Consider the following 11,648-nt stretch of genomic DNA (forward strand, 5'->3'; position numbering starts at 1 on the left):
AGAGGGACCCTCTCAGCTGGGCTCAGTGACTCAAGCCTATAATTCCAGGTAATCAGGAGGTGGAGATCTGGAGGATCACAGTTCAAGACTAGCCTGGACAAAATGTTCCCAAAAACTCATCTCAACCAGTAAAAGCTGGGTGTGGTGTGTACCTGCCATCCCAGCTACCAGAGAAGTGTAACTGGAGGATGGTGGTCCAGGCTAGTCTGGACATGAAGTGAGAGCCTACCTCAAAAATAACTACAGCTAAAGGGCTGGGAGCATGGCTCAGCTGGTAGAGAAACTTTCCAGCAAGCTGGAGGCCCTGAATTAAATCCACAATCTGCCAAAAAAAAAAAAAAAAGATGAACACTCTGCTTATCTGGACTTCAGGGCAACATGGTCCAGCCTGGAACCCTGTTTATTTCCTAGAACTCACTGAATCCAGCAGGGGGGTTAGCCAAGGAAACTCCACTCCCAATGGCTCCTATCTGCCACACTTTTTAAAAAAAGTTGGGGAGTTTTGTATTTTGTATTTTTTTTTTTTTGTTTCCTCCTAATAACCAACTCATTCACCAAGAGGAATCCCAGCAGCTCTCCATTCTGAAAAGCCAATTGTTAGGGTGAACAAAAGGAAGCCATGTTTGAACTAGATCCCTTACCACTGAAAGGTGACTTACTGTAAGCTCTCCAACTGGCCCTAAAGAAAAATAGACATCCACCTTAAGCCATTTACTAGAAACTCCCCAACTGGCCTAGAAGCAATTATCTTGGGAGGGTCAGAGGGCCATTGAGGATTATCCCACCCAGTAACCTTCCTGGGGCTTCTCCACCCACCTCATGAATTCTCCCAGTCTATAAGTGGATGTGGGCTCCGGATCTCTTTCTGGGGTCCTCCCCTGCAGGAGCACTTCTTCTCAATAAGCCCTGTGCTGGTTTTTGAGCCATCTAGCCCCCTATCCATTCCTCACCTCTTTTATTTCTAACAGATGGTGCCAAAACACAGGAAGGGCATGTAAGTTTGGCTCTCAGCTCTCCATGCTTCCGAACTGGGAGGCAATGGATAAGTGGCAGCTCTTCCCAGGCTCACTCGCAGATCTGGAGTGGAGGCTAGAACTATCCTCCCTTGTCTGTTGGTATCTCTCTCTCTCTTTCTATCACTTGTTCTCTCAAACTCTTTCCCTTCTTCCTTTCTTAGATGGCTTTACTAAGGACCAGCTGCCTGTTGCTGGACTTCCAGTGATGGAAGTCCATCATCAGCCTTCAAATTTGGTGAGATTTCCCGTCCATTTGGGTTTCTCTCTCTCTCTTAATGTGGACCACATCAAAGCCCCAGCTGGGGGAGAGACTTCCTCCATCCACCAACTGGGTGGATTCACCTGCTATTTTCAGGGGATGCCTAGAAAGTACAGGTGTACGCACATATAGGCTGTCACTTGGCAGTGAGGATGCTCCTGCCCTCTGATATATCTGTCTGACCAGGTGGAAAGGTGGGGATTACTTTCCACCTTACCCTCAGTCCCACAGGAATCATCTCCATTTCAGATCCTGGGTCCCACAGGAATTGTCTCAAATTTGGACCCTTGGTCGCACTGGAACTTTCTCAATTTTGGACCCTTGGTCTGTAATCCACAAATATGGGTCAGAAATCTCCAAGACCCTGAGGGACAGTCCATTGGCCTGTCTTCTCTGAAACCTTCAGACTCTGAGGCTCACATAGACCATTAAACCCAAATGGCAAATTTTCTATGGTAATACAGTTTGGCTCCCATATAAATTGGACAATGATAACTGTTGGCCCAAACAGGGCACTTTCAATATCCCAATTCAGCACAATCTCAGAACCTTCCAATGCAATGGGACATGGTCAGAATCACCCTATATCTACACTTCTATTTATCTACACTCTAGACTCTCCCTTTCTCTGTTCTCCTCTAAGCAAATATCCCCCCACCCAGGTTTCTCTGACTTCCATTAAAAACGTCCTCCTCCTCCTCTGAGACCCTGTTCTATGTCATCCTTTCCTCCTCCTTCATCTCACAAGGTATCAAAAGAGTTTAACTTGAAACTCTTAACTCTAAATCTGTCTCAGCCATCATGGGAGCATTCTTTTACCCCTCATACTCCACAACCTGCTCCTGTCTCCCAGACTGGCCATATGAATGAGGACAACAGAGACAAATGAATGAGGAGAAAAGGAAAGAAAAGTGCTGCTCAAGTCACATTGTCAGTTAAAATACATGTGCCTGATGATTGGAATTGCTTTTCTGTCCTGACCTCCTGATCCTCCACTTAAAACTAAAACTCTAAATCTACCTAAACAGATTTCTCCTTTAAGTCTTGCTTTTGAGATGGGCCATTTTTCCCATTGCAGTATGTCAAGACCAGGAGAAGGAACAGGCCACATTCAGGATGCTGTGGATGGCAACCCAGGGCTACCCATTCTCTTTCCTGGCCAAAGTTAGGATTATGGACCCACACCCTCAGCCTCAAGTGCACACAGGCTGGAGGGACCAAAGACAGAAATCCAATTCTCTGTCTAAGCTTTTCTTTATTTCCATCAAATGCCCCATATATACAAAATTAAAATCTCAGTTTTCCAGGTTATGGAATTAGTTAAAAGGCAACAAGGCAGCCTTCTTGAGTTCTGCTATGGATACAATAAGGCATTTGGATATAAATTTTGAGGGGCTAATTCATTCAACTTTTTCCATGCTTACTAAGATAGCCAGATATCACCAATTTCAATGGAGACATAATCATTTTTACCACAACAGTCTGACCCTTTACCAGTCTGTCATACAAACTCTAATTTAAGAACAAGTTTTTGGTATCAAATAAAAGCATGGACTCATGCTCCTGTATCCTTTGTCCAGATGAAGATATGGGATGCCAACCCTATACCCAAAACTAGGTTCCTAAATTTATGTTAAAGGTTTGGCTAAAAACAAAGCTACTGTAGCCCAAGGTAAACTATTAAAAACATTATTAAAAAACACCCTCTAGAGTAAATCTAAAGCCTTTAATACCCAAGAGTGCACTCAGAATACATGTAATTGCTTTGTAGTCATTTTGTGAATTTTGTGTATGTCTATTGTATGATTATCTCATCCAAGAAAAAAAGTTTGATAGCTATGACAACAGTCTTATTGGAGACTGAGACTGACTCAAAACACTTTCCTAGAATTGACTTGCTTCAGCTACCAAGCCACCCAATATAGTCCTAAAAGAACAGAATGGAACACATCACAATCTGCTCCTAAAATTTTTTCGAATAACTGATCAATATACTTGTGGCCACTTAGTTATTTTTAACATGTTCTTGAGCTCTTGAATCTATGCAGGCTTAAACTGACATTTGTGGCATGCCTCATGTAGAACTATTTTTTGCCTATAAGGGTGAACATATTTCGGATGATTCTTATTATAGACTTAATGTAAAGAAATGAAAGGCTTCTGTTCTCTTGTCTCCCCATCCCCCTTTTCTGGTGTTACTTCTAAGAAAAAGCAGTTTTTCCATTATATGTCAAAAAGATCTAACTAAAATACAGGCATTATTTTATGGACAATAACCTTAATCTGTTTCATTTTGTCAAAAGTGTAATTTACATTCAATTCTTTCATAATTAGATCTATTAAGAAATGTGTCTTTACACCTTAGTTATTGTTTAGACAAACAGTTTAAGATTGCCTTTTTTTGTGGTCTCCTGAAAGATTTTCAGGGGTCATATTGTACTAGAACCTGAATCTCTACATCCATAACAACAAGGCTATGTTAATATTGTTCTGTTCTGTGTAATATTTGTAAGACTGCTGCTGAAATGAAAGATTTTATCAAAATAGTTACTCATGTTTTCTGTTGATCTTGTCAATCTTTTAAATACTTAAACAACTTTAACTAAATCAGAGTTCACTTAAGTATTTGCTCAGGTAAAGTTCTCTTAAATGACCACCTTATAACTGTGATCTGTGTCTAGACCTTAAATATTGTACAAACATTTGCAAAGTTAAAAGTGTCAGTTTAATATATGTGAAATGACCAGCTAAGCTTCTCTTTTACCCAAAAGGATTACATCTAAATTTTTGGCACATAAAATAGTTAAGGAAACATTTGATAGTTGTGTTGTTTGTGATCAGCACCTGGAGTGAGATTTCTTTCACTCCTGGTTATTACTGAACGTAACTGGGGCTAACTGGGGGTGACGAGAGTTGGGGACAGGGGTATCGGGCACTTGGGTGGAGATATACAACAAACGCATTGCTTCTTATCTCTATTAATCTCTTCTCTTTCCTCTGCTTCTTTTCTCTATCTTTTCTTTAAGTTCTTACTCCTTTACAGTTCTTTAAAACCTTGCTTCTAAAAGTCTTCTTTTCCATTCTTTAAAGTCTCTTTCCTTAGCTTCACTCTGTCCCATGCTTTCTTTTAACTTTTCTTTAGCATAGTCTCTCTTAGAGTCTTTGCCCTCAGACTTGCACTGTCCCATGTTCTCTCTTTAGCTATCTTCAAGTCTCAGCCCTCAGACTTGCAATCAACAGCACAGTTCCCTGGCAAGCTGCCAACCAATTCTATTAACCCCTCTATAGCAATTCTCCTTCAGCAATTCTTTTCCCTTCAGAAATCCTTTTCCCTTTAGCAATTTTTTCTCCCTTCAGCAATCCATTTTCCCCCTTCAGCAACCTCTCTCCCGCATTTTCCCTTCAGCCAAAAACCACTTCAGCAATCCTCCCTTTATCAAAAAGCCTCTCATCTTCCTTCAGCAAGTCTTTTAAACCCAATGGTAAACAAGGAGGTGGAGCAATGGTTCCCAGGGAGGGGCGTGACATTGTAACAGAAGAAACCTGCGTTCCTGCTTCTCTGAAAGTAAAAACCTCAGGAAAAGCAGCTGAGCTGCATACTGACTTCTCACTCTCTTCTGCAGCTGGGGCTGTGCCAAATCTCAGCCAGCAAATTATTTGACATAAAAACATCTTGGGAAAAGCAGCTGCTCACATCTTATGTCCTCATAGGCTTCTCCTACTCCATTCCCCACAATTAACAGTCAGCAAACCCCTGCCATTTGGGCAATATTGCTATTTAAAACCTGGCCTATGTTTGTCTTAGCCAAATGAGTGTTACAGTATATATGAAATTTACTTCTGTATTAGATTTGGTATAACAGGCATTGTCCCCCTAACTTCTAAGATATCTAAAGTTAATGATGCTAGACTTTCACAGGGTTGTGTCCTCATTGTAACAAGGAGCACTTAGTATTGCTGTTTTAATGCTGTCAGTCATAATTCTTTTCCTAAAATGCTGCCTGCAACAGAAATAACTAAATGTTCTGACAATTCCTAAACTACTTTCCAGTGTTTTAACCATGGCTATTCTAAGTCTTGTCATTCTGGTCTGAGTTGTTCACTGGAGCATTTGCAATCAAATCCCAAAAATGACTAACAAGTATCTATTTTTCAATTGAGTCAGCTTTTTTAGATATTTGCTTTTTTTGGCTTTTTGTAGTCTTGTAAAACTTAACTGTTGTCTGGTGATATTCTGCAGCATTAAGATGTCAGGATATCATCTATAGTCAAAACAGAATGATAAATGGATGCAAGGTAAGCCCTCTTCTTCTAAACCTCTTTTCTTGCTTACAACTTTGTCAAACAGGTCTTCATTGGCACTGATTACCACATGACCTGCCCCATGCTTCCCCTCCAACATGGAAAACATATGGAAAAAGTTATTCCTGCAAAAGGGACTTTTATTAACCAGAATGGTTAATTGTCAAAAATCTTCAGAGGAGACTCTTCAGAGAAAAACATCATACAAAGAATTTGTTTTCACCATGATGACATCTTTCCTTTTTGGAGCCAGTCTGAGATTTTGAGGGGTCCTGATAAATGAGCCAGATGTCTTGGGGGCCAGAGGAGGATGGGTGGCATGAGAGAAAAGACCAGTGGGGGAGTAGGGGGAGGTGGCGAGGGGCAGGCGGGAGAGGTGGCCCAAACAATGGATGCACATATTAATAAATACATAAGTAAACCAAAAAGGAGAGAGAAGACTAGATACTGGCATCATCACAGAGATATTGCCCTATTATTACAGGCACCACAGATGCACCCACCTCTGGAACAGGCTAGATAAACCTACTGAGGTAGGCTCATGATGTAGAATAAACTTCACATGTACATCCTGGTAGCCAGGAACCGAAGAGAAGCAGAGTATCATAACAAGGCCCCTCCCGCAAACCCCTTATGCTCTGAATCAGTAAGTGGATTAACCTTTTCTCAAGGTCAGGGGCCTGATGTCCCAATCATGTAACAAAAGCCCCAACTTTGAATCTGCTGCATGGAGGGCAAAGCCTTCAACACATGATTGTTTGTGGTCATTTACCATCCATACCATAACACTGAATCCCTGCCTTCAAAGGTTCAGGTCCATCTCACAATGGAAAATACTTCCAGTTAATCTGCAAGAGTTCCCATAATTCTAACAGTCCTAGAGTTGCTCAAAAGTCCAGAGTCTCCTCTTACTGATGAAACCCCAGAAAATCAAAAAGAAAGTTACATATGTCAAGGTATAGTGCTTCAAGGGTAAACATTTTCAAACTAAAAGGGAGGAAAAGAAGAAAGTAAGGTGAAATCAGACCAAAGCAAGATCAAAAGCAAGAATAGCAAACAATAAACTCTATAGTGCCAGGTCTAGCATCCAGAACACCTGGTACTGTGATCTGAGCTCCAAAGGTCTCAGGTAGTCCTGTCCCTTGACAGGTGCAACCAACATGGCTGCTCTTAGGCTGGCTGTGCTCACTGCCTCTGCATATCATCTATCATCCTGGCAACTGTCCTCTGGTAGCCTCAATGGCAGCTTGCGTTCACTCTCACAGCTTCACACCTTGACCTCTCAATGGCTGCTTGCGAGACTCTGGCCCTACTGTATACTGATTGTCCTCCTAAGCTTTCCTTTGAAATCTCCATGGAATCCTCTATGACCCCATATTTCTTGCATTCTGCAGACCTAAAAACAAGCATCATGTGAAAGATACCAAATTTGGCCTTCTACTTGTACTGTACAGTCTGGGCCCACTTGAGCCTTAGTTTCAGCATTCTCTGAGTGCCTAGATGGCTGACCATGGGGAAATGAATTCCATGGAGATAATTCCCCCAAGAGGCCTGGGGAACCTCAGGGCTATTCTCACTCAAAAGTCTCTGACAGAGCAGGGTGACTATGACTCACTCCTGTAATCCTAGCTACTTGGGAGGCTGAGATCAGGTGGATCATGGTTTGAGGCAAGCTCAGGCAAATAGTTCTCAAGACCCCATTTCCAAAATGCCCAGAGCAAAATTGACTGTAGGTGTGGCTCAAGCAGTAAAGCTTTAGGTGTAGGGCATCTGGGTTATTTCCATAGCTTGGCTATTGTGAATGTTTCTGTGATGATCATTGGTGTGCAGGTATCTCTATTTGTATCCTGACTGACATTCATTTGGGAAGATGTCCAGGAGTGGTATTAATGGATCATTTGGCAGTTCTACCTCTAGCTTTCTGAAGAATCTCCATGATGCATCCCATAGAGGTTGTACTAATTTGCATTCCCACAGTGTATAAGGTTTCCTGTTTTGCCACATCATTGCCAGCATTTGTTGTTGTTATTGCCCTTGAATATGGCCATTCTAACTAGGGCTTGATGAAATCTAAGTGTTGTTTTGATTTGTATCTCTTTTACAACCAGGGAAGTTGAACACTTTTTCACATATTTACTGGCCATTTTTACACTTCTTTTGAGAATTCCCTATTTAATTCATGTGCTCATTTCTTCATTGGGATGTTAATTCATTGGGGGTGGAATTTATTGAGTTTCCTGTACATAATGGAATTTAGTCCCTTATTGGATGAGTAGCTGGAAAAGATTTTCTCCCATTCTGGGGGCTGTCTCTTGAGTCTAGTGAATGTTTCTTTTTCTGTGCAGAAGCTCCTTAGTTTGATTCAGACCTTTTTGTTCATTCTTTCTCTTAGATGGTGAGCCTTTTGAGTTCTACTTAGGAAGTCATTCCCTACACATATATGTTCTAGTATATTTCCAAGTCATTCCTGGAGTTCTTTCCAATTATAATGCCTTATATTAAGGTCTTCAATCCACTTTGAGTTGATTTGGGTATAGGATGAAACACAGGGATCTAGTTTCAGTTTTCTATATGTGGATATCCACTTCTCCCAGCAATATCTGTTGAAGAGGGTTTCTTTTCTCCATCATGTATTTGGGCTCCTTTATCAAAGATCGGGTGGCTGTAGATAAGTGCATTTATGTCTAGGTCTTCTATTCTGATCCTTTGGCCTTCCTGCCTGTTTTTGTACCATGCTGTTTTTATTGTTATGGCTCTATAGTATAGTTTGAAGTCAGGTACTATGATGCCTCCAGCATTGGACGTTTTGCTCAGAATTACTTTGGCTATTTGAGGTCTTTTGAGTTTTGAGGTCTTTTGAGTTTCCATATGTATTTCAGGATTGAGTTTCCTAATTCTTGCAGAATATCATTCAAATTTTGATAGGGAGTACGTTGAACATGTAGGTTGCTTCTGGTAGTATGGCCATTTCCACAATGTTGATTCTACCAATCTACGAGCATGGGAGATCTTTCCATCTTCTGATGTCTTCTTCAATCTCTCTCTTCAGTAATTTATGGTTTTCATTTAAAAAGGTCTTTGGTTTCATTACATTTATTGTTTTAGAGGCTATTGTACATGGGATTGTTTCCCTGTTTTCTTTCTCAGTGTCTTTGTTGTTGGTTTATAGGAAGGCTACTGAATTCTGCATCTAGTATTGTATCCTGCTACTTTGCCCAAAATTTATGATTTCTAACAGTTTTGGGGTAGAGTTTTTATGGCCTTTTATGTATACAACCATATCTTCTGCAAATAGGGATAGTTTGACATCTTCATTACCTCTTTGAATCCTTTTTTTTTCCTTGCTCTTGTCGTATTGCTCTGGCTAGGAATTCCAAAACTATATTGAATAGGAGGGTCAAATGATCCACCTGGACTTTGTCTGTTTGTATCCCTTGTATTTTGGGGATTGAAGTTTTTCATTAGACTGGCCAAATTTTTCAAGTGCCAGGGTGAAAGGGATTGTCAATTGAACCAAAGTACAGGCTTTGTTTTTAATTTTGTAGGAAGATCTCCATGGTACAAAGTCCTTCCACAGTACCATCATACATCTGCTCAGGCTTTGAAAAATGCTTTATGATTACTTATCCCAATGAAGAATTGACTTTCATCACAGCCAGTCAAGTTACCCACAACCATCAGTGACTCCCCATTCATAGGAAGGCACAAAGTATAATTGGCATCCCAGGAGGGAGGCCTGATGGTCCAAGGGGGCTTTGGACCTGGGTTTTTTACTGTTGGAGACAGTAATGATAAAGTCATGTAGGACATATTTCCCCAGGTGGACTCCTGATACAGAGATATCCTGAGCTGCCATACCATTAGGGTCTCAGAGCAGAATGGGATCACCTGAATCTTCTGTCAACCTGCAGTGCAAGTTTAAGTGCTCACAGAATATTTTATCCATTTTAACCAGGCATTTGTTTTTCCATATCCAGGCTCAGTTTTTTACGGTCTGTCTTAAGTCTTTTGTATTAATTACCTGTACTCTTTTGGGATCCTTAATGGAGTCATAGTTGCCTCTCAAATTACAGTTTGGAGTGGGTGCAATTCCAGGGAAGGAAATACTTTTTTTTTTTAAGGTGTAAAGTCATTCTACTCAAGGGGTCAGTTTCTGTGATTGAGAATTTTATTTTTATACATACCGGGGGTTACTTTTGGTGTTTTCATCTATGTGGTGGGATTAATTATGGTTATTAAAAGAGGATTAACCTAGCTTATTACAGCCCACTGTGGTTTTGTTCTTCCTGAAGGTAAAGGAGGTTGGGGCTCTCGTTCAGGAGGAGTGAGTCCAACACCATTCAGTAGTTCAAATTGCCATCTCTGGTGAGTAGCACTTGGAAAGGTCCTTCCTAGGCAAGTTTATCCTCAGTTGTACTCAAAGGACATAAGATGTTCCTCCTTTTCATTTTTGCATTAGAGTAAATAAATTTTAAACCAATTAAAATATGCTTTATTACAGATATGCTTTATGATTGACCAATGTCCAATCCTTATTTCCCTTCTATGTGTATTCATACTGGTATTTAATGTCTGCATTTTGTGGTCAGCATTTGGGATATATCAGGGAGTGTGACCAGAGCATGGGCTGTCCCCAGGGGGCAGTGGATGTGGCAAAAGCATTAATTGCCATCTGTCCTAGGAAGGAAATTGGGGCCTGATCAGTTGTAGCCAGGAACCTCATTACTGTATTTGTAGTCTGGTCTCCCAGGAAGACCGGTGAAACTTGGTGATGTGATCCAATTTGCATTGGATCAATGCAAATCCAATTATATTTCAGAAAAGGCTTCTGGATGTAAGAAGGAAGTCAACACAGATTTTGGAATTTTTTTTCCTTTTTGGTGGTGCTGGGAGTTGAACTCAGGGCCTTGTGCATGCCAGGCAAGCACTCTACCACTGAGCTATATCTCCAGCTCAACACAGATTTTAAATGAAATTATGAATCAATGTCAGTGGTCATCTATCAATCATGTAGGCTGAGCCTACATCATGCAGGCTGGGCCTCAGAGATGTTCGGAATGCTTGGGCCTTCAGCTCACAGTTTCTCTATACACTAAAAACACACACTCCTGATGATGTGGGCAGCTCCAGGCTCACACACCAAGTACGTGATTACCAAGGTTTCAGGATCAATAGATACTTACTCTTCACCCTGGACACAAGACCTGCTATGAAGACTGTATTTGCAGCATTATGTTATGGTCATACTGGTGGCTTGTGACTAATATATGGTGTGGAAGAAGTTTTGGGTAGATGAAAGCAAGAGCTTTCACCCCAAATAATACTCGGAAATAGGACAGAGATGGAATTTCATGTCAGGGGGTGTTATGGACATAATGCATGTATCTTCCCTAAATTTCTGTGCAGAAGCCCTAATCCCCAATGAGACTGCATTGTACACAGGGTATTTAAGGAGATGATTCAGGTCAAATGAGGTCACAGTATAGGGGTCTAGAACCACAGGACTGCTGTTCTTTTAAAAGGAAAACACCAGAGCTTTCTCTCTCATCAGTACAGTGGGAAGGCCACAGAAAGGCACAGGGGGAAAAAAAGATGGCTGCCTGGGTGAAAGACCTTTCCAGAAATACACCTGTCAGTCTCTGGATTGTGTAGTTTCAGCATCTGACCTGTGAGAACATATACATCTCATTTGGGCTGGGGGGTAGGGGGGAAGATGTAGCTAGTGTTGAAAAACCTGCCTGAACATGGGAGGCCCTGAGTTCATCTGTACCCATAGTTTAAATCGTCCAGGTTCTGTTCTACTGGGCTTTCAGTTGCTCATCACACACACACACTGTCACACACTGGATAAACTATAAAGGAGAGTTTATTTTGGTACTTTTAGTGCAAGATGGAGGGAGACATGTGGTGGTGGCCTCCTTACTGTCAGTCTGAGGCAGAGCACCACATCACAAGAAAAAGGGAGACTGTGTGTGTATGTGTAAGTGTGTCTCCTGTAGTCTCTCTCCTCCCTATAACTCCATCAGGATGCAATCATGGGGGCTATTCCTCAATGACTTCATCTAATTCCA

This window comes from Castor canadensis, chromosome 2, assembly GCF_047511655.1.
Source record: "Castor canadensis chromosome 2, mCasCan1.hap1v2, whole genome shotgun sequence".
Taxonomy (NCBI): Eukaryota; Metazoa; Chordata; class Mammalia; order Rodentia; family Castoridae; genus Castor; species Castor canadensis.